The sequence below is a fragment of the Haliotis rubra genome, unplaced genomic scaffold, assembly GCF_003918875.1.
Source record: "Haliotis rubra isolate DU_JTF1 unplaced genomic scaffold, ASM391887v1 Scf580, whole genome shotgun sequence".
Taxonomy (NCBI): Eukaryota; Metazoa; Mollusca; class Gastropoda; order Lepetellida; family Haliotidae; genus Haliotis; species Haliotis rubra.
In genome coordinates this window covers 265,224-287,861 of record NW_025767280.1, presented here as the reverse complement: position 1 = coordinate 287,861, position 22,638 = coordinate 265,224, and the positions used below count along the sequence as shown (strand labels likewise).

General features: G+C 39.7%; 1 protein-coding gene across 1 annotated transcript in view; it reads left to right on the top strand.

Moving 5' to 3' along the window:
• The window catches only part of LOC124254747 (myosin-IIIa-like), a 128,306-nt gene that overhangs the window by 21,262 nt on the left and 84,406 nt on the right, over positions 1 to 22,638 (top strand).

The window sequence follows — 22,638 nt, the reverse complement described above, 5'->3', positions numbered from 1 at the left end:
AGTACCAGAAGACAACAGTTACCCCTGCACTTGCTGTCTCCTGTGACTCATTTGAATTTGGATAAAAGTTGCTCTGGCAGATTTGTTTGTGACAATGAAAATCCTTGCTTTGTTTGAAATATGAAGTTTTTTTGTCAGTTCAGTTTGTGTGTTTTTTCCTCTTTATTGTACATTCTTCCATATTCAGTTTTTGAATTGTGTCTAAAATGTCCAAATTGACTTGATTGCCTTAAATTGACCTGAGCGAGTTTAGATAAATAACTTTATTTGTACATGAAAGATGTACCGGGTATTGCTGCATGGAAACCATTTTCAATATGTCTGTGGAATCTAATTTTGATCAATCAGTAGCAACAATCCAAAAGAGCATAGTTGTGTCTTTAATCATTGTTGTTTTAACTTCTTTATTACAACTCCCTGTTGTAATAAACCAGAAGTTTACAAAGCAGTTATCTACAACAGTACAAGGGAAGTTTACAACCTTTAGACAGGAAAATCTGAATAATCTTTATTTGAATCTGAAATATAGTACAAATTTTGATACGGTTGTTTTCCTACATACAGCAAGTCTATATTACGTAATAAATGACTCAATTACTGTTATGTAAAGGTTGTGGATATCACGAATAGACTGATTTCTAGCATTGTAATCATGTGAGGACCTGAACCCTAGTATTTGTCTAGGCAAGCTGACACGTCAACCATATGACCACCCAATGTTTGAACAAAAAAATAATTAGGCCAGACCAATTTTATTTCTAAGGGCAGGAGGGAAAAAAAATCAAAATCAAAATCACCAGTCAAAGTAATATTCCTTTTAAATACTAGAAGTATTTTACTTTTGGTAATTTATGAAGTGTATATGGGGCAAAAAACAATCTAAAAACATTTTCTTGCACATTTACATTTTTGGCCAATAATAATATTAAAATTTTATTTTTTGAGCGGAGAAAATTATTATTATTTTTTTTCTTATTCTTGAAAAAAATATGACAGGCGGATACGTAAAACAAGAAATAAAATTAGTCTGGCCTTAGATTCATTTAATGTTCAATATTGAAATTGATATGAATATTTTTTTTAATCCTGATAACACTAGTTATGTATTCGAAAACATGCAACAAATAACTTCAATCATCACTTGACATTTCCCTGGACCCACATTTCTACCCTAGTTTCTTGGCCTCCACATCAAGGCGGGGAGCTCAGCTGGTACAGCAGCCCAGACTATATCTTGGTTTGATCATCGAGACAGCAACCCATTAACCTCCACTCAATGCTTGAGTTGATCATAGCTCACTTAGATATCCTCAAGTGATACGATACTGACATGAACACTACATTGACTTGTAGGGCAGACATTTTTTAAAATGCTTCTGTAAGAAATTTGTTTGGTTGGTTCCGTAGACAACAGATATTACATCCAAATTAGTAAGCTGATACAAAGGGCAACTAATCATATCATACCCGAGACTAAATAATCATATATGTAAACTAATTAAAAATCAATGTATTTCATGTCTTGCGATATTGGCGCCATTCCTTCCCTTCTGCCATGTTGTAGCTAGCTAGTAAATTAGGCCTGATATTTTGTTTTTTTACATGCCCTAATTTTTTCAAAAGTATTTTTGTTCAAAGAACTGTCGTTTAAAAATAGTCAGTTGCGAAACATGTTTTTAATTAATATATGTTTACATTTATTTCTAGAATTCTTGAGAACAACCTCAAATAGATGTTTGTGAAAATCTGTACAACATGATAACATGCCATTAATTTTGCTGTCCTTAAATAACTGCTGTACAAACTGATACGAAATGTGTGGCAAAGTGTTTTCATCATGTAATGGCAGCATTTTTATTTTCTGTGTTTCTCATCGCCCGACCGATCCTTCTCATTTGGTGGCTATGTGAAACACATAAAAAAAAATAATGCCCTAAGTAAGAATCCTTGGCAGATTGTGTGCTACAATTAAGGTATTTAGGAAATCTGTCTTGTGATTGAACAAGTCCAGTTATTCTGCAGTACCAGTACTAGGGGTCATTGGATTCCATTGCTGTGGTGTTTACATGCCATGAGTTGTTGATCGGCCAGTGTGAACGTATTGACCTGGGGAAGTATACTTATTGTCCGGTGTTGTCCACTTCTAATACTGGATGGGATGTGGGCTAGCCTTTTGGTTGAAGTACTAGTATTTGCTCGCTACGCTGAAGACCCGGGTTCGATTCCCCACATGGGTACAATGTGTGATGCCCATTTCTGGTGTCCCCCGCCGTGATATTGCTGGGATATTGCGAAAAGCGCTATAAAACTAGCCTCACTCACTCACTCTAATACTGGAGGACATTAGTCAGTAGTACTGATGTTCTTTGAAGGGTCGTCATATGAGCGAAATATTCTCAAGCACGACGTTAAACCCAATTTTACCTCACCTCTTTGAAGTTTTTTTTGAAGCAGTCCGCAATGAAAAGCTTAAGTTTGTATTGACCACAATGCATCGTAATGATATGGACTGTATTTTCTTGTATTGTAAAATGAACAACTAAGATTACATGGCATTGGAATATTTAGGAATGACAAGTCTTTATGGATGATCAACTTCTTTATTGTACAATAGCAACGTTTCGGTATAAATACTTATACTGTTTTCAAGCATATGGAATATTGCTGAGTGCAGCATAAAACTCACTCACTCACTCACTCACTCACTCACTCACTCACTCACTCACTCACTCACTCACTCACTCACTCACTCCTCACTCACTCACTCACTCACTCACTCACTCACTCACTCACTCACTCACTCACTCACTCACTCACTCACTCACTCACTCACTCACTCACTCACTCACTCACTCACTCACTCACTCACTCACTCACTCACTCACTCACTCACTCACTCACTCACTCACTCAGTTGACTTTATTCTTAAAACTATTAACTTCATAATTATACCCACTGAATCAGTAGTGCCACTTCTGGCATTTCCTAGATATTCTCACAAAATCTGCTGTTAATGTCGTATAATCCCTGACCATACAAAGGTCTCAATGTCATCTTGTCCTCGTTCTGGAGTCCACAAACCTGAAATATATTTTAAGAGAATTGATTCGAATAATACTCAATATTTACAGTGCAATCAATCTTCACCAGAATGACATTGCCAATGTATCGAAGTGCAAGCGTTTGTGTGAAGAATCAATAGAAGTGATCGCAGTCAGTTATTGACAGTTACCATGATCGTTGGCTATTTATTGGGATGTTTATAACAGATATCGCCATGACTTAATTAGCAAGGGTGATAATTGAGATGGTTGATATTTCCATCAATATCTACCATTCTTTCGTGCCCATACATAAGTTCTGATCTTTCCTGGAGAGGTTTATGATGACCCTAATTACAGAAAATTAGGAGGTCGTGATAGAGCTAAGAGGATTAGCACTGTGCTCACTGTTCCCTCTTATTTACAGCCGGGAATGGATACACTGACTCAGGTATGAATGTTCAGAACAATTTTTCTCCATTGGAGTGAGTGAGTGAGTTTGATTTTACGGCGCTTTTAGCAATATTCCAGCAATATCACAGCGGGGGGACACCAGAAATGGGCTTCACATATTTTACCCATGTGGGGAATCGAACCCGGGCCTTCGGCGTGACGAGCGAACGCTTTACACACAAGGCTACCCCACCGCCCCTTCTCCATTGGAAAACAGATTTGAGTGTGTGCTGCAGTTTGATAATTTGGAAAACATTTAAGAGGGAAAAAGTCTGAATTGCTTTTGCATTTCACTGCATATGAATATATCTTGATATTTGTTTGTTTTGTTTGTTTGTTTGTTTGTTTTGTTTGTTGTTTAACACTGCATTCAGCAATTCCCCAGCTATAAATATTTCTCAGAGTTTATGCATGTTTGTAACATATGCAATTTCACTATGCTGTGTATTTTACAATGTCAGAAAGTATTATGTGGTTTTAAGGTGAGGGGAGGTGAAATTGGGTTTTACGTCATACTTGAGAATATTTCGCTCATATGACGACGTGCATGCGTGTGTATGTGTATGTGTGGCTGCTTGTTCTAGCCCAGACTGAAGCTGGTTTTATAGTGCTAGCCCCCTGAGATACCATGCCGCAGTGAAGCATGAATACCCCACTCAGACACATTATACTGACTCCGAGCCAACCAGTCATTGTAGTACCCGTTAATGCCGAGTGTCAGGCAGGGACCTACAAGTACCATATTTTAACGTCTTTTGGTATGACGCGGTCGGGGATCGAACCCGCGACCTTCTCCGGGCGGACGCTCTAACCACTACACCACGGAGGCGGTTATGTGGTTTTGAGATTAAGGCATGGTGAGTTTTGATTTCGGGAAATTTTATCATTTAGAACCTTTGGCTAATGCTGTTTGTTCCAACTGAAATTTCTAGGCATTTGAGTTTCCAATAAAACTTCCAAATCTGAAAACACATAATGTTTAACTTTTGTTTGAAGTTGTGAGGAAAATGCTTACAAGACATTTATTAAATAATCATATATGTTCATATCAAAGAGATCTGGGGTTTGTTGATTTCAACAACTGGGTGTTTTGGACTTACAACAAGACTATTTGTTTACAAATGGCCAGAGTATGATGAAAAGTCTGATTTAAGATATTTCAAGAAGTTTATGAACATTTGTAATCAGTCTTTGAACCAAATTGATTTTCTTAGGACAAACATATAAAAACACAAGAAACACATGTGTAAAGTTGAGTCGCAGGGGTGGAAATAACTTTAAAATTGCTAGTGTACTCCGGTACAGTGGCACATGTAAAATCACTTGCCCTGATAATTTTTCCACTATACCGGACGTTTTCTTTATGATTTTTTAAATAAACAACATAATTAATATTGGAAAGTCAACTGGACACCGGTACAGTGTGATATACAAATTTGCTTGCCCGACAGAAAAAAACACTGGACTCGGGCATCGGGCAATGGGTTATTTCCACCCCTGGGTCGGATTTGCTCATGCTTAGATCTTGAGATTTTGTAGAGTTGTATTAGATCACCAAAATGTCAAGTTTCAGAATGAAAAATGCTAGTTGTGAACTATTTGAACATGTCTGATAAAATCTGAAAATGTTTTTAACAACTTTGCAATTAGACATTGAAAACACAAAATGTATATCTCAGAACCAACCAAGCACATGCACATACATTTACACTGATAATCTGTCTTTATTCAAACAAAGCAAGCTCTAACATCAAAGTTTATTCTGAAATGTTGTTTGAGTGAACTTATCACCGTTAAAAAACAACTTTTGTGTAATCAGAATGTCAACTTTTCTATTAAATTGTCAGTGTCAGACTGTAATGAATTGAAAGTTTCTAGAAATAAATCAGCTTCCATGTGAATCCCAAAATTGCTGTAGGGAAAGCTTAGGAGCGTGGGTATTGTGTTGACAAGCCTAGATAGCGTCAGGGAGAAACCTTTGATTAATGAAACAAAATACTGTTTTGACTGCAAACTCACAGCTGAGCAAAGAAATAATCCATCGTAAGAATAAATGTGTATTTTCATGATATTAAGAATGAATGTGTAATTTCATGATTTTAGCTGAGAGGGTACATAAGTCCCGAAACATTCAAAGAAAATTTAAATTTACCAGTTGTTTTAAATGTAGTATTCTTGTCATTTTAATTTTGGCTAAATTTGACTTCAATCTCCAGCGGCTGAAGGGATGTTATAAATCCAGCTAGGGTCCATGCAGGTAGCAAAAGTAATGTAAGTCCCCATGGTCCCAAATTTGGTGATCTACCTTCAGTTGTTGGCGATCTATAGCCAGTTTTTATATTGTATTGTCCAAATAGTGCTATTAGTTTTAACTTTCCACACTAGTTTTAGTTGTAATTGTGATATTCTAGTTCTTTTACTGTCCTTCATAGACAGGTTTTAATCATATACATATATTCTATTTCAATGTCAAATATGTTCTCGTCACGATATGGCTGAGATATTGCCGATGTGACATTAAATATTAACTCACTCACTCATGATTTTTGGTGGGATCGGGTGGTCAGGCTCGCTGACTTGGTTGACATGTATCCCAATTACGTAGATCGATGTTCATGCTGTTGATCACTGGATTGCCTGGTCCAGACTGTATTATTTACAGACCACCGACGTATAGCTGGAATATTGCTGAGTGCGCCTAAAACTAAACTAATAATAGTAATGAGTGAATTAATAAAGTGCTAAAATACTCCAGGCACTAAGTATCTGCTCTAAGCACTATGATACATAGTATTAAAACGAATAGGAACAAGGAAATCTAGCAGTGATAGTATTTTTGGAAAAGGAATGTCTTTAAACTCACTCACTCACTCACTCACTCACTCAGGATTTTAAGAATGAATGTGTGTTTTCACGATGTTTAGAATAAATGTGCAATTTAATTATTTTTCGAATAAATGTGTATTTTTTAATACATAGTATATCATAACTATACCTGGTAATAACCTTTACAGCCTAAATCTGTGTATAATGTTGTGGTATGCTTCTGAATTTTCTGATAAAATCTGTGTCAGCAGTCTTGTGATGTCATTAACAAAACAGAATACATGCCATGCTAGCTGCACCATCACAACTCTCTTCACGTTAAGTCAAATACTACCATGACCTCAGTAAATACTGGATTATGATTGGTTAGTTAAAGACATTCAGGGGTATATAATCATGTTATATAGGTCTCTGATTTTTTGTGCACAATTATACATGGTTTACAGTAATTAAATTTTTTCATTTGCCCACCAACCTGGTGGATGTCAAACAAACAACCAATATCAATGGTTTATGGCAAATTTGTGGTGGAAAGTATGCATCTGTTTTTGAAGATGGATCTAGCGATGATGATCTTGACTCATTACTGGCACAAATCACAGAAACATGTTTGTCTTTAAATAAATTAAATTTAGAGCTATAATAATTCTGTTATGCAACCTGTAATTTCAAAACACAGTAGGTTTATCTCCAAACTATACCAGGAAGCTCATTAATTGTTGAGTGCTTCCAGAATAAGAAGAAATAGAAGTCGATCTGTAGTTTACCCTTTTAACTTTCAAAACATTGCTCCATAAACTTTTTTTTGTGCGGGATATGTTATGAGTTAGTCACGATTAAAACACAACTGAATGTGTATATCAGCAATTGAAGGTAAACTGACGCCAAGCATGCATTTATCAGATCAGTTGTCTCGTTTCCCCCTCGTTTGCCTCATTCTGAGATCATTATTTTCTTGGATATGACATTTTCTCAGACAGTATATTTCTTTTGCTCCTCTTGAAACATTGATTACCAAGAAAAAATAGTTTAAAGAAAGGGGCATAGTTAAATAAAGTGAAAGAATGAATTCATGTTTGGAGAGAGTAATTCTGAACTTTTTGACTTATTTTACAAGTTTTATCTCTTTCTTTTGCAATTTTTAGTTGTGATATAATTAGGTACAGAGGATCCAAATCTAAATAAAAAGTTTTGATTTGATTGAAAATCATTTCATGGGGAAGTCTGTGACCAAAGTTGATTTCTTTTTTTTTTTAATCTCCATTGATCCAGGTTGATTTCTTACCATGTGTTTCGACACTATAGATCTACTTTGCTATGTAATCAGCAAAGTCAAAAGTTGTGCTCATGTTGAAATAATTCGAGAATTCTTCTAAAATGTACATTTTGTGTGGCCAATCCTATGAACATGAGTGACATCCACAGAGAATAAGTTGAAATAATTCGAAATTCTTCTAAAATGATTTTGATCCTATGAAAGAAATTTCTTCATGAGTGACATATCCACAGAGAATTATTTTTATGCCCCCCCATATATGGCTGGCTGGGGGCATATAGGGTTACCCTCCGTCCGTCCGCCTGTCCGCATTTCCATACGAGACAGGGAATGTACTCTTTCCACTTCTCCACAAAAAACGCTCTGTGGAATTCTATGAACTTATACATGGGCTTTCTTGGGACTTTAATGGTGTGCATCTCATATTTTATTTTTGTATTTTTATTGGATTTTTTGTAAGTTTAGAGACATTTGAACTTAGGTACATATTGCTGAATTTCTCTATGATGATAGTGTAATAGGGGATGAAGTCTATCCACTTCTTCACAAAAACTGCTCAACAGAATTGAATGAACTTCTACATGTCTTTTGTAGGGACTCTAAAGGTGTGCATTTCATACTTTTTTATGCAATTTCTTAATTTTTTCACTTTTACAGATGTTTGAACTTAGTTGAATTTTGTTCTATTCAGCCTGTTCGTTCCATCCAACAAGGGGGTGTACATTTCTCCACTTCTCCTCGAAAACTACTTTATGGAATTCATTTAGTTTACACATGTGCTTTATAGAGACTCTAAAGGCGTGCATCTCATATTTTGTTTTTGTATTTTATAGTTTTTTGTATGTTTAGAGACATTTGAACTTAGATAAATTTTGTTGAATTTCTCTCTGATGTTAGTGAAATAGGGGATTAAGTCTATCCACTTCTCCACAAAAACTGCTCAACAGAATTGATTAAGCTTATACATGTGTTTCATTAGGGACTCAAAAAGTGTGCATCTCATAGTTGCATAGATGTTTATTGAACTTGTTTGTGAATTTTGTTCAATTATTGATCTTTATATGTCTTATGAATGTCAGTGGGGGCATCCGTGTCCCTGGACACAATGTTTTCTTGTTTCTTGATGGATCAATGGCAATTGTTTTGTCTGAATCAAGTCTATATTTTCACTTATACCATATGGTGGTACCATGTCTTTTCCAGGTTAAAAAATGGTTTGCATTTCCAGTTGTTTGTGATGGGTGCCATTGTTGGGACTGGATATGATCACCTTTTTGCAGAGACTTAGTATGGGCAGCATTTTTATATTTTGTGTTTCTCATTGCCCGGCCGACCCTTCTAATTTTATTTCATTCCAACACCACTGACTTGAACTTAAAACGTACTGCCTCGTCATATAAAATGTTTATCTTTTAATCAGACCCTGCCACAAGTCCAAAGAACGCAAGAAATTGTAATAAGAATTACAATAAATGAGAATCAAGAACATTATTCAGATAATTTTGTCTTTATTAAGTTTTTCTTCATTTTTTTTCCTGACCGACCGACCCATGTTCAGAATTTGGTGGCTACGTGAAAGCACATAAAAACAAAATGATGCCATATTGTGACTTTTTGAGAGTGATTTATGCAACACATGGTCATGATGTTGTCAGAATTATTCAATTTCACTGCGATTTAAATACAGATTTCGTGTCATGATTGAAAGGGTTTTGTCAGTTATATTTTTGCTTTTTCCTTCCCAGAATCAAAGTAATATGTTTGTCAGTGTTGAGATTCTAACTATATATGAAGGGATATGAAGGTATAAGTTATTGTTACAGGTCCTTTACGTCCACAGAGTCTGCATTGCTCTAAATGAGCTAAAAGTTTAGAATTCTTTTGGACAGTTTTCAAATATTTTCAATTGAATAAGGACGAGAATTGATGCCGGGAAACACAGAAATATATTACATTTTTCAGTTTTGACTTGAAGTTCAGAGTATAAGGTAATGTAAGGGGCTTTTTAGACTAAGGCTTAGTCTCTGAATATATATAATTTTGATAGTAACAAACAAGCCCATTTATTTTGAAAAGGAGCCCTAGGGAGACCAGAGATTTAGACTTGCTTTATTTAGGGCTTGGCAGTAGGGAAATTAATGTGGTTCAGGGACTGTGAGACAGACTAGGGGCTTTTTGACAGACTCTGCTGTACTTGAAAAGTTTTAGAATTCTTGACCATCATCAGATAGAATTGTTCATTTCAGCACACACATGTTTTGCACAAATATCTCTGATCCGTGTATACCTGAGGGAAAATGTGTTGAAAATGCAGGAAACAGTTGTCAAATATTTTTACATTTGCAAGCCTTATCTCAAGTTGATTTTCTTAGGACAGATGGTAAACATGGTTGCACTGCTTGTAAAATGCTGACATCACAAAACAGTCCAGGTATGCATGTAAAGGAAAGATGAAGCTGATGCTGGCTATTGATCAAGGTGTGTCTCTTGCATGCTGGTAGTACACAGATGCATCGATGACCAGTTGAATAAGTTATAGCTGACATTTACCATCTGTTCAAGTTAGATTTTGTCATGGACAGGTCATCGTGAAGTTGTTGTTCAACCCCACACTTCTCCAACAACCCAGCCAGGGTGGATCTCCAACAACAACCCAGCCAGGGGTGGATCCAGAGGGGGTGGGCACCCCACACTTCTCCAACAACCCAGCCAGGGGTGGATCCAGAGGGGTCCAGAGGGGGTGCGCACTCCACACTTCTCCAACAACCCAGCCAGGGGTGGATCCAGAGGGGTGCGCACCCACACACTTCTCCAACAACCCAGCCAGGGTGGGATCCAGAGGGGTGGCACACCACAGGGGTGGATCTCCTCAACAACCCAGCCAGGGGGTGGATGAGGGGTGCACCCCACACTTCTCCAACAACCCAGCCAGGGGTGGATCCAGAGGGGGTGCGCACCCCACACTTCTCCAACAACCCAGCCAGGGGTGGATCCAGAGGGGGTGCGCACCCCACACTTCTCCAACAACCCAGCCAGGGGTGGATCCAGAGGGGGTGCGCACCCCACACTTCTCTAACAACCCAGCCAGGGGTGGATCCAGAGGGGGTGCGCACACCCACACTTCTCCAACAACCCACCCAACACTTCTCTCCAGGGGTGGATCCAGAGGGGGCGCACCCGCACTCCAACACCAGCCAGGGGTTCTCTGAACAACCCAGCCAGGGTGGATCCAGAGGGGTGCGCACCCCACACTTCTCCAACAACCCAGCCAGGGGTGGATCCAGAGGGGGTGCGCACCCCACACTTCTCCAACAACCCAGCCAGGGGTGGATCCCTTAAATTATTTCCCTGAGGAGCATTTCCCCCTAACCTTTGGACTTCATGATTTATGTGCACCCCCTTCTTCAAACTCCTGGATCTGCCCCTGCCAGCAATATGATGGCAGTCTGTAAATAATACCTGGATCTGACAATCCAGTGATTAACATTATGAGCAACAATCTGTGCAATTTAGATACGAACACATACATTTACCAAGTCAGCAGTCCTGCCCGCCTGTCGCCCATATGACAGGCACAGGTTGCCAAGGACCAACGCGATCTTCACAGGCTATGAATCTTGATACATCATTCTATATATTCATCAGACTATGCCAACTTCAAGGATTAACTGGGAGTAATCTAAAATATTACAAATATTGATTTTCCACTAAGAAACACTTTGGTAGTACTCAGTAAACATTATCCAAATTATACAGTCGACCATTAGATGTATCAGCAGCCTCCAAGTAATTTTATGTAGTGTTCTTTCAGATGACCTTGACTGACCTTGGCTGCATGACCTTGTCTGACCTTACTTTTTCATACATGACAAAAATATGCAATGGAACTATTACTAGATTCATATGGTGCGTAGGGGACTGGTGGTTAGTGCATGTGTGCAATGTTTAAATCCTATTGCTGGTGCCCCTGCTGGGATTGTTCTGACAAAACGCTAAAAGCAGCATAAAACCTAGTTGAATGTTATGTTACAATGTTACAATGAAATCGGGGCCGGTGGGGTAGCCTAATGGTTAAAGCGATGGCTCATCACGCTGAAGACCCGGGTTCGAATCCCAACATGGGCACAATGTGTGAAGCCCATTTCTGGTGTTCCCCGCCGTGATGTTGCTGGAATATTGCTAAGAGCAGCGTAAAACCAAACACAGTCACTCAGACAGTCAGTACAATGAAATCAAGCAATATCACACATTGATCTCAACCTTGGTTCAGTACAGGTCATTCTTGTGATGATGGAACACGGTAGGGTGAGTGAGTGAGTGATGTATCCCACATTGATCTCAGCCTTGGATTCAGTACGGGTCATTCTTGTCCTGATGGAACATTGTAGAGTGAGTGAGTGAGTGAGTGAGTGAGTGAGTGATGTATCCCACATTGATCTCAGCCTTGGATTCAGTACAGGTCATTCTTGTCCTGATGGAACATTGTAGAGTGAGTGAGTGAGTGAGTGAGAGTGATGTATCACACATTGATCTCAACCTTGGATTCAGTACAGGTCATTCTTGTCCTGATGAAACATTGTAGAGTGAGTGAGTGAGTGAGTGAGTGAGAGTGATCACACATTGATCTCAGCCTTGGATTCAGTACGGGTCATTCTTGTCCTGATGGAACATTGTAGGGTGAGTGAGTGAGTGAGAGTGATGTATCCTACATTGATCTCAGCCTTGGATTCAGTACAGGTCATTCATGTCATGATGGAACACTGTAAGGTAAGTGAGGGACGTATCACACATTGATCTCAGCCTTGGATTCAGTACTGGCCCCGATTTCTCGAAACAAACCTAAGTTTTTACTCAAATTACAAACTGAGTTTGACAATTTGAAACAGCTGAATTTTTAACTCAACTGCATTTTTAAAATACCCAAATAACTTAAGTAATCTATCCACCAAACTCAAATTGTCTACTATGTTTGAGTTTAATAACGATTTCAGTTTATTATGGGAAATGCATTTTCTCAAATTTGAGTAAAATCTCTAACTTAAGTCAAATCTCATACTTAAGTTTGTTACGAGAAATCGGGGCCAGGCCATCCTTGTCATGACGAACACTGTAGGGTGAGTGAGTGAGTGATATATGACACATTGAACTCAGCTTGGGATTCAGCACAGGTCATTCATGTCATAACGGAAGACTGTCGAGTGAGTGAGTGAGCTTAATGCAGTCCTGAGCATTATTTCAGTTGTATCACAGCTTGTCAGTTTCATGTTGTAATAAGGTTTTAAGAAGTGAATGATGTAAATGTTTGAGACACATTGAAACCACAAAGTCTGGGTTTTGTGCTGATAAATCTAATTATCCAGCCTCATGTAAGAATGTCGAGTTTTGATTGGTTCACGTGACTCTGATAAAATACCATGTACACCCGTCACGATCCGCGAGCAGGGAGTACAAAAGTTGTATTATCCCGCCACGCCGCGGTGACCACGCGAAGTGAGAAAAGCGTGCATCGCCAAGCCTTTAGTAACGTGCGCTGCATTGAGGTCAATCGATCAGCTGTTGTCAACTTGGCATCTCACATAATTAAAAACAAGTCAATTCGATGCGTATTGTTTTCTTTTGATTTAGTAAAAACATTCGGCTTGATAAATGCGTTATCACATCGTGTCGAGGGAAATACGGGGTTTTATCAGTCCCCTCGGGGAATACAACCTTACTCGGGACTGATAAAATCCCGTATTTCCCTCGACATGATGAGATAACTTATATAGTCATGGGAAACCTGGATTGTCACCTGTGAATGTAGTTTCTTGGCATCCTAAGGGTAAAAAAAAATGCAGTGCTTTAGATTTGGATCACCCATGTCATGAACACTTTGGAGTGAGTAAGAGTTTGGTTATATGTTGATTTTAACAATATGAAAGGAATATCTGGGAGGGGAGATGAGAAATGTTCTTCATATATTATACCAAAATGGAAAATTTTACCTGGGCCTTCAGCATGATGAATAAACATTTAACCACTAGGTTTCCCCATTGCCCAAATACTATAGTGAGTGAGTTTAGTTTTACGACGCTTTTAGCAATATTCCAGTAATATCACGGTCGGAGGACACCAGAATTGGGCTTCACACATTGTACCCATGTGTGGAATCAAACTCAGGTCTTTGGTGTGATGAGTGAACGCTTTAACCGCTAGGCTACCCAACCACCTCCGAATACTATAGAAACTCAGCGACATCACATCCCCACAGGAGTGATTGAGTTTAGTTTTACGCCGCTTTTAGCAGTATTCCAGCAATATCACGGCGGGGACACCAGAAATGGGCTTCACACATTGTACCCATGTGGGGAATCGAACCCGGGTTTTCGGCGTAACGAGCGAACGCTTTAACCACTAGGCTACCCCACCACCCCTCCCCACAGGAAGTGTCCAGTAAGGTGTTTGCTATGTATAAACTGTGTCTGTCGATGGAGAGGCAGAGAATCAGGACGTGATAACAGCCAAGTGCTCTCATGCTCTGGAATTAATTGCAGCTATGTTCAGTCTGAAGAAACAATAACCCGAGAAACTATGGATATGTAACTTGGTAATTTTTACCACTAAAAGTGGAAAGTTATTGTATAGCTGATTTTGAGCTCATTCATGTAATTGCATTTCCTTTGGAATATGACCGACAAATCAATATGACATACCGTCATCCTCTGGACTGATGGCCTGAGTTAATCAGTGCTTTATCTCTTGGAATTATGTAAATACTGGTATGTATGGCAAATCTGGCAATCGGATGGAAAAAGAGCCTCTATGAGATTGTCTGTGAGCATATGTCGAGGACCATAGGTTAAGCGCGCTGGAACTGCGTGCGTGTCGGGGCTAGTTGTTTCACTGGGGATGGAGTTGCTTGTGTAATGCTGTTGTAACCAGTTGTTTGTGGATACTAGGTTTAATATGGCATCCTTGAAGGTAAGAGAATCTCAAGATGTATAGGAATCAGGCTTTCTAGTTGTTTTATTGGTGGTAAGTTTACACTCTTGGATAGTCTCATCTGAAATTTGAAATATGTGTTATTAGTTTAAAAGATATTATTTTCTGTAAGCTGAGCAGTGTGAAACACCATTGTGCCAGACTTTGATGTGTCAGACTTCTGGCGTCTTGGTCTGTGCATAGACCTTATTTAGTCATCATTTTTCAGTTGTGTTATGGATAACCTGAAGTATTTGCAGGGATGGTGGGGTAGCCTAGTGGTTAAAGCGTTTGCTCGTCACGCTGAAGACATGGGTTCTATTCCCCACATGGGTACAATGTGTGAAGTCTATTTCTGTTGTCCCCTGTCGTGATGTAGCTGGAATATTGCTAAAAGCGGCGTAAAACTAAACTCTCTCACTGAAGTATTTGCAGAAGTACCTTTAACTTTGACACAAAGGTGTTGGAATCTATCTGTTTTAGTTCTTTTGCATTAGTCTATACCTTTAAGGAGATGAACATTCCTTTACATGATTGGCTACGGTTGTAAGAGAGCTACTAGTGGGCCAAACTTAGAAAATGAAAATTCTTATCCTAGTATTGCCAAGGGTATTAATTCTCATACAAACTTTTGCTTCAGCAACCCTTATAGAAGTTTAAAGATTGGTATAGATTGGCAGCAGGCCATGATGTGTGCTGTACATTAAATATTATCATGTTCATTTTACATCTTGTTTAACAACCAGCAGCAACTAAGATGTCTAAGGTACCACAATTAATTTTATAGAATTCTCTCCCATTGTCGTACCAGGATCTGTTAGTCATGGTTTCAAATGTGTGCGATTTGTCAGCAACATACCCCCAGTAAGGAAATTCATCATTTGGTAAACTTAACCTAAATGACCTTGTTTTTTTCCCCCATTAGGTCAGCACACAAAGACAGTTAAAGGTCTGTACATAGCAGTGTTTAAACCCAACTCAGTCACATAGTACTGTACAGTATCAGCAATGTCATTGATGCTTAACTATTTGCTGTGGTATTCAGCATTTGTATTCAATGGTTGAGATAAATAGATGATATACATGTTGAATTATCTACCGCTGCTGTCATTACTGAGAGTGATTGGTTAAAGCTAGTGTAGTCATAGGTCTTATTGTGTCTATTAGAGTAATATGTTGGGTTAGAGTGCAAAGCTTTGTTTATTCCTGCAATTGCTTAGATGGAAAGGACTGGTTGGACATTTGCTTGCAATTTCCTGCCTTGTAATTTTCATTGCTGTTTTTATTGGAAAATATCAATCAGCTTTATGGGAATAATGCTTTATTGAGTAGTCCCAGAGGAACAATATGCACTTCTGAATTATCCTTAAGTAACTCTGTGACCAGTTTACAGTTCTGTATATAGGTATACTTAAGTGTGCTTTGCTGGTCTGTGTATAAATGTGCTTAATGCAGGTCTGTGTGTAAGTGTGCTTAATGCAGGTCTGTGTAAGTGTGCTTAATGCAGGTCTGTGTGTAAGTGTGCTTAATGCAGGTCTGTGTATAAGTGTGCAGGTCTGTGTGCTTAATGCAGGTCTGTGTGTAAGTGTGCTTAATGCAGGTCTGTGTATAAGTGTGCTTAATGCAGGTCTGTGTATAAGTGTGCTTAATGCAGGTCTGTGTATAAGTGTGCTTAATGCAGGTCTGTGTATAAGTGTGCTTAATGCAGGTCTGTGTGTAAGTGTGCTTAATGCAGGTTTAATGCAGGTCTGTGTGTAAGTGTGCTTAATGCAGGTCTGTGTATAAGTGTGCTTAATGCAGGTCTGTGTGTAAGTGTGCTTAATGCAGGTCTGTGTGTAAGTGTGCTTAATGCAGGTCTGTGTGTAAGTGTTAATGCAGGTCTAATGCAGGTGTGCTTAATGCAGTCTGTGTGTAAGTGTGCTTAATGCAGGTCTGTGTGTAAGTGTGCTTAATGCAGGTCTGTGTGTAAGTGTGCTTAATGCAGGTCTGTGTGTATAAGTGTCTGTGTTAATGCAGGTCTGTGTGTGTAAGTGTGCTTAATGCAGGTCTGTGTGTAAGTGTGCTTAATGCAGGTCTGTGTGTAAGTGTGCTTAATGCAGGTCTGTGCGTAAGTGTGCTTAATGCAGGTTTGTGTGTAAGTGTGCTTAATGCAGGTCTGTGTGTAAGTGTGCTTAATGCAGGTCTGTGTGTAAGTGTGTTTAAGTTTTCAATATAAGTGTAGTAGAAGTTTTTGCAGCAGAATCCAGACTCTCACTTACTTCCTGATCCAATGTTTGCAGCTCATGTTCAAGTGCTGTTATTGGTGGTAGTGAAGAATATAGCAGGTTTTATGTTTTCATTTAGAACAAGACTGGTTTTATGTTGTCTGCTCCAGCAGGAATGTTGGCACGATCCGCTTGTCCCGAGGACATTGTGTTCATCATCCTGGTGCATCTGAAGCAGTGGCTGTTATGGAGATATCCCCAGGGGATTCTAGCAGTACAGATCCCAACCTTACAGATACATCATGTTAGCTGCTCTCTGAATGTGTCAAAGATGGGCATGCCATGTGTGTGGCATTGTTAACCCTGACTGTGTCTGAGATGGGCATGTTAACCCTGAATGTGTCTGGGATGGGCATGTTAACCCTGAATGTGTCTGAGATGGGCATGTTAACCCTGAATGTGTCTGAGATGGGCATGTTAACCCTGAATGTGTCTGAGATGGGCATGTTAACCCTGAATGTGTCTGAGATGGGCATGTTAACCCTGAATGTGTCTGAGATGGGCATGTTAACCCTGAATGTGTCTGGGATGGGCATGTTAACCCTGAAATGTGTCTGAATGGGCATGTGTCTGGGCATGAACCCTGAATGTCTGGGGCATGTTAACCCTGAATGTGTCTGGGATGGGCATGCCATGTGTGTGGCATTGTTAACCCTGAATGTGTCTGGGATGGGCATGCCATGTGTGTGGCATTGTTAACCCTGAATGTGTCTGGGATGGGCATGCCATGTGTGTGGCATTGTTAAACCTAAATGTGTCTGGAATCGGCATGCCTGTGTGTGGCATTGTTAACCCTGAATGTGTCTGGAATCGGCATGCCATGTGTGTGGCATTGTTAAACCTGAATGTGTCTGGGATGGGCATGCCATGTGTGTGGCATTGTTAACCCTAAATGTGTCTGGGATGGGCATGCCATGTGTGTGGCATTGTTAAACCTAAATGTGTCTGGAATCGGCATGCCATGTGTGTGGCATTGTTAACCCTGAATGTGTCTGGAATCGGCATGCCATGTGTGTGGCATTGTTAAACCTAAATGTGTGTGCATTGTTAACCCTGAATGTGTGTGGGAAATGTGTCTGGAATCGGCATGCCATGTGTGTGGCACCCTGAATGTGTCTTCAGATGCCATGTGTGTGGCATTGTTAAATAAATGTGTCTGGGATGGACATGTGTGTGTGGCATTGTTAACCCTGAATGTGTCTGATGGGCATGATGTGGCATGTTAAACCTGAATGTGTCTGGGATGCCATGTGTGGCATGCCTTAAATGTGTCTGGGATGCCATGTGTGTGGCATGGCATTGTTAACCCTGAATGTGTCTGGGATGGGCATGTTAAACCTGAATGTGTCTGGGATGGGCATGCTATGTGTGTGGCATTGTTAACCCTGAATGTGTCTGGGATGGGCATGTTAACCCTGAATGTGTGGGATGGGCATGCCATGTGTGTGGCATTGTTAACCCTGAATGTGTCTGAGATGGGCATGTTAACCCTGAATGTGTCTGCCATGGGCATGTTAACCCTGAATGTGTCTGGGATGGGCATGCCATGTGTGTGGCATGTTAACCCTGAATGTGTTTGTCATATTGTGATTTAGAAAGAAATACCAGTACTAGCTGTGGATGTGCATGTTATGTATTCTGTCATGGTTTGAGGTGATGTTGTAGCCTAGTAGGTAAAGCACTGGCATGTCATCACACTAAAGGCCTGGGTTCAGTTCCAACATGGGTACAATGTATGGTCCTGGTTTGCCTCCATGGCGTCAAAGCTAGAAATTTCCTCACATTCACTTACTGCTTTGTTGAAAACCTTGCCATTTAAGGATGAAGTAGATAGATCTTCTGCCATGAGAATGGAATACCAGTGTTTCCATCTCTCAGCCTCCTGCATGAAGTCGTGGGTAGAGCATTAGAGTGGAATGTCAGTTGTTCAATCCTAAGCCACCTCTATAAAGGAGAGGATGGACCATCTGCCTTGAGAGTTGAAGGCTGGTAGTAAAGTTCCTTGGTTCCATCCCTGGCCACATGCTTAAAGCAGTGGACAGAGCATCTGGTTATAAAGTGGAAGGTTGTGTGTACAGTCTACTGGCTGATACCCTGGCACATCCTATTAACAGATAGTTAAAGATGCTACTTGTTGTTGCCCTGCCTGGGCCTTGACCGAACTGTGTGTGACCATGCTGAGTTCTGTCTTCATTACATGGTGGCTTGGTTCAACATCTGGTTTGGCAGGCCCAAACTCAAATATTTATAACGAGTGATATAACTTGAATATGACCTGCGACAAGTATGGATAGTCCTTCAAATTGCCAGGTTCGGTGGGGTAGGCTAATGGTTAAGGTGATCGCTTGTCATGCTGAAGACCTGGGTTTGATTCCCAACATGGGCAAGATGGGTTCAATGTCATGCCATAAGTCATATTCTGTATTGTGTTCCATGTTTTGAAGGGGCAGTGGGGTAGCCTAGTGGTTAAAGCATTTGCTCGTCATGACGAAGGTCTGGGTTCGATTCACCACATGGGCACAATCTGTGAAGCTAATTTCTGGTGTGCCCCATCGTGATATTGCTGAAACATTCTTAAAAGCTGCTCACTCACTCACACTCAAATTGCCAATGCAGCATTAAACATAACTCACTCACTCACCCCATATGTCAATACAGTCAATTGCTCATTACACTTATACCAGGGTCGGAACAAGATGACCACATTTGATGGCGTTTAATGATTGACGAATACATGAGTTTGACCAGACATACCAGGAGATCTGTGTTTTGTTGTAATTGAATTTTGACATGGTCACCAGAGCGATCATGTTTTATTGATAGCTGGGAGAGTTAATGAAAAAAGATTGCCCCTCTGGCAGTGTCACTGTGTTGTGGATCAGAGCGGGAGATAAATTCTACAGTGGAGATGGACCACCGTTCATGCAGTATTCATATGTTTGCAGGGATCTACTCTACTTCCTGCTGTACATTGTATTGAGTGGTATTGGTAGCTACATGCTCAAGTGAATTGTAATCACAAGAGTAGGCACTCCTTGTTATAACTTGCCCTACAATGATACAAGTACGGAAATAACAAACTATTGATTTTAATTCTTTTAAAACAGATCCTTGTTTTGAACAAGCATTGGAAGTGTATATGGTAACAAAATTACAGTTTCATAAAATCGTTATAGTATTATGGTGTTTGATACCCAGAGATTTATCTTGAGGCTGAAATTTTGCTCTGAATCTGCAGTAAATGTTAGTTAAAAGTCTCAAATTGAAATTTAATGTCAATACATGTTAACAAAATAACAACTGATGATATAGATCAAAGAGTGTTCTTATGTTTCACTGGTAACTTGAATCATGAACAATAAATAACAAACCATTGATTTTGATTCCTTTTAACACAGATCCCTGTTTTGAATAAAGCATTAGAGATGCATACGGTAACAAAATTAAATTATAGCTTCATACCAATTTTATGATAGTATGGTTGTTTGATACCAAGAGATTTATCTTGAGGCTGAAATTTGGCCACAAATTGGCAGCAAATGTCAGTTAAAAGTTTGCTATTTGAATATTATGTCAGTACATGTTAACAAGGTGGATTGTACTTCTTTTTCACTGGTAACTAAATCAGGAATAATCAAGAGTGAGTTTTCGTTTTAGTGAGTTAAGTTTTACGCCACACACTAAAACTTAAACTCACTCTTGATCATTCCTGATTTAGTTACCATTGAAAATCAAGAGAAAGAGGATTCAATTTGAATTTACTGCATTGAATGTAATGTTAAAATACATCAAGAAAATACGAACTATAATCAATTCCAATTTTGAACCCAGTAACTTTGGGAATTTGACATGCTCTTATTTACACATGTCAATCAGCATTGTTACTCAATTGTATACAATGTGAGATGGCATCTTCTTGACCTTAGTTCAGGCATTCAGATGACAATCAGCAGGACCTAATGACCCCTTGGTCTCAGATGGAATGTGGAATATATTTGTATTCAAGTTGAATAACTTTAAACAGGTGCCCTAACAAAGCTAAACTGTGCATTTCGATTCCTGTTCTGCCTGAGACTCCCAGCATAGCTGATAGATCCTGCAACAGGAGAGTAGAGGGTGGTGCAGTTATGTCAGATATATTCTTGTATTATATCCGAGGATTTTGTGTACCAGCATAGGAGATTTCTTTGAATCCAGCCCCTCCGACCGGCCGGTAAACAAACGTCCCGTGTGTGCTGTCCGTCCCTGTTTTACCTGTGGCCAAGAGTCAGTATTGATCTGCGAGGACTGTAGTGAAACTGTTTTCTTGTTTGATGAACTTTTAATCAGTGAGTTTGCTGCTGAAGCCTGGTGCAGGCAGGGATACAGACGATGAGATGGATAGTTTGATGAAACTGTGAAAATAGAAGAAAACTGTAGAGACTCATGTGATGTTACAGAAGGAAGGAGATAGCACTGACTATACAGAGACAGTGAGAGTGAGAGAAAGAGAGAAAGACAAGAGAGACAGCATCCACTATACAGAGACAGTGAGAGAGAGAAAGAAAAGAGAGACAAGAGAGACAGCATCCACTATAGAGACAGAAAGTGAGAGGGAGAGGAAACAGAAAGAGAGAGAAAGAAAAGAGACAAGAGAGAGACAGCATCCACTATAGAGACAGTGAGAGAAAGAAAAGAAAGACGAGAGAGACAGCATCCACTATAGAGACAGTGAGAGAGAGAAAAAGACAAGAGAGAGACAGCATCCACTATACAGAGACAGCGAGAGAGAGAGAAAGAAAAGAGAGACAAGAGAGAGACAGCATCCACTATACAGAGACAGTGAGAGAAAGAGAGAAAGAAAAGAAAGACGAGAGAGACAGCATCCACTATACAGAGACAGCGAGAGAGAGAGAAAGAAAAGAGAGACAAGAGAGACAGCATCCACTATACAGAGACAGAAAGTGAGAGAAAAGAGAAAGACAGACAAGAGAGGGAAAGCATCCACATACAGAGAGAGAGGGAGGAAAGCACACTAGACAGTGGAGTCAGAGAGAGAAAGAGAGAAGGACAGCCAAGGCAAGAGTCCTGCACTTCTTTCTTAATGAGAGTCAACAGAGCTGTCCGAAAGTTTATTACCAATCTGACGATTGATCCACGAAAGAATATCTGACTGAGATTACAAGACATTGTGCGTAACATGTGGAATACAATAAGCCAGCCGAGAGCTAGTGTGGAGGTCCAGTGTTGTGGCTACAACTGCTTCGAGTGTGTTGACAGGTAAGGAAGCCTTCCCAGGACTGACAGGCTCAGGTAAACAAGCCAGGCTGTAGGCCCATTCATGCTGATTTCAGCCTTTAGCCTATGTGTTCATGTGATAGGTTTCTAGCGTAAGCAGTACATAAAAGGTTAATATTTGCACTTGCTGCAGCTCTATGCGCCTACATTTTCACGTTCGAGTTGCTCTCCCGTGATAACTGATTTGATTTGGAGCTGAAGAAAGACGTAATATTTCAATGGAACTATGGACTATGGATAATATAACACAGTTTTTGTCATGAAAGGTACGTGAATATGATTTGGTGTCAGATCACAGACTTTGAAGCTTTGTTTTCGATCAAATACTCGAGCTATTTCAGCTAGTTGTGTCGGAGTTGTCGCTTTCTGTCTCAGCACTTTCAATATTGTCTTTGTTATGTCTACACTGTCAGTCTGCACTTTAACAAGATGTGTTTGTTTGTGTCTGTGTTCATTGTGGACACACACACACACAAGCTACAGACACAGGATATGTTCTGGGAGAAGTAAAAGGAATTAAAATTTGAGACATCCAGGCATT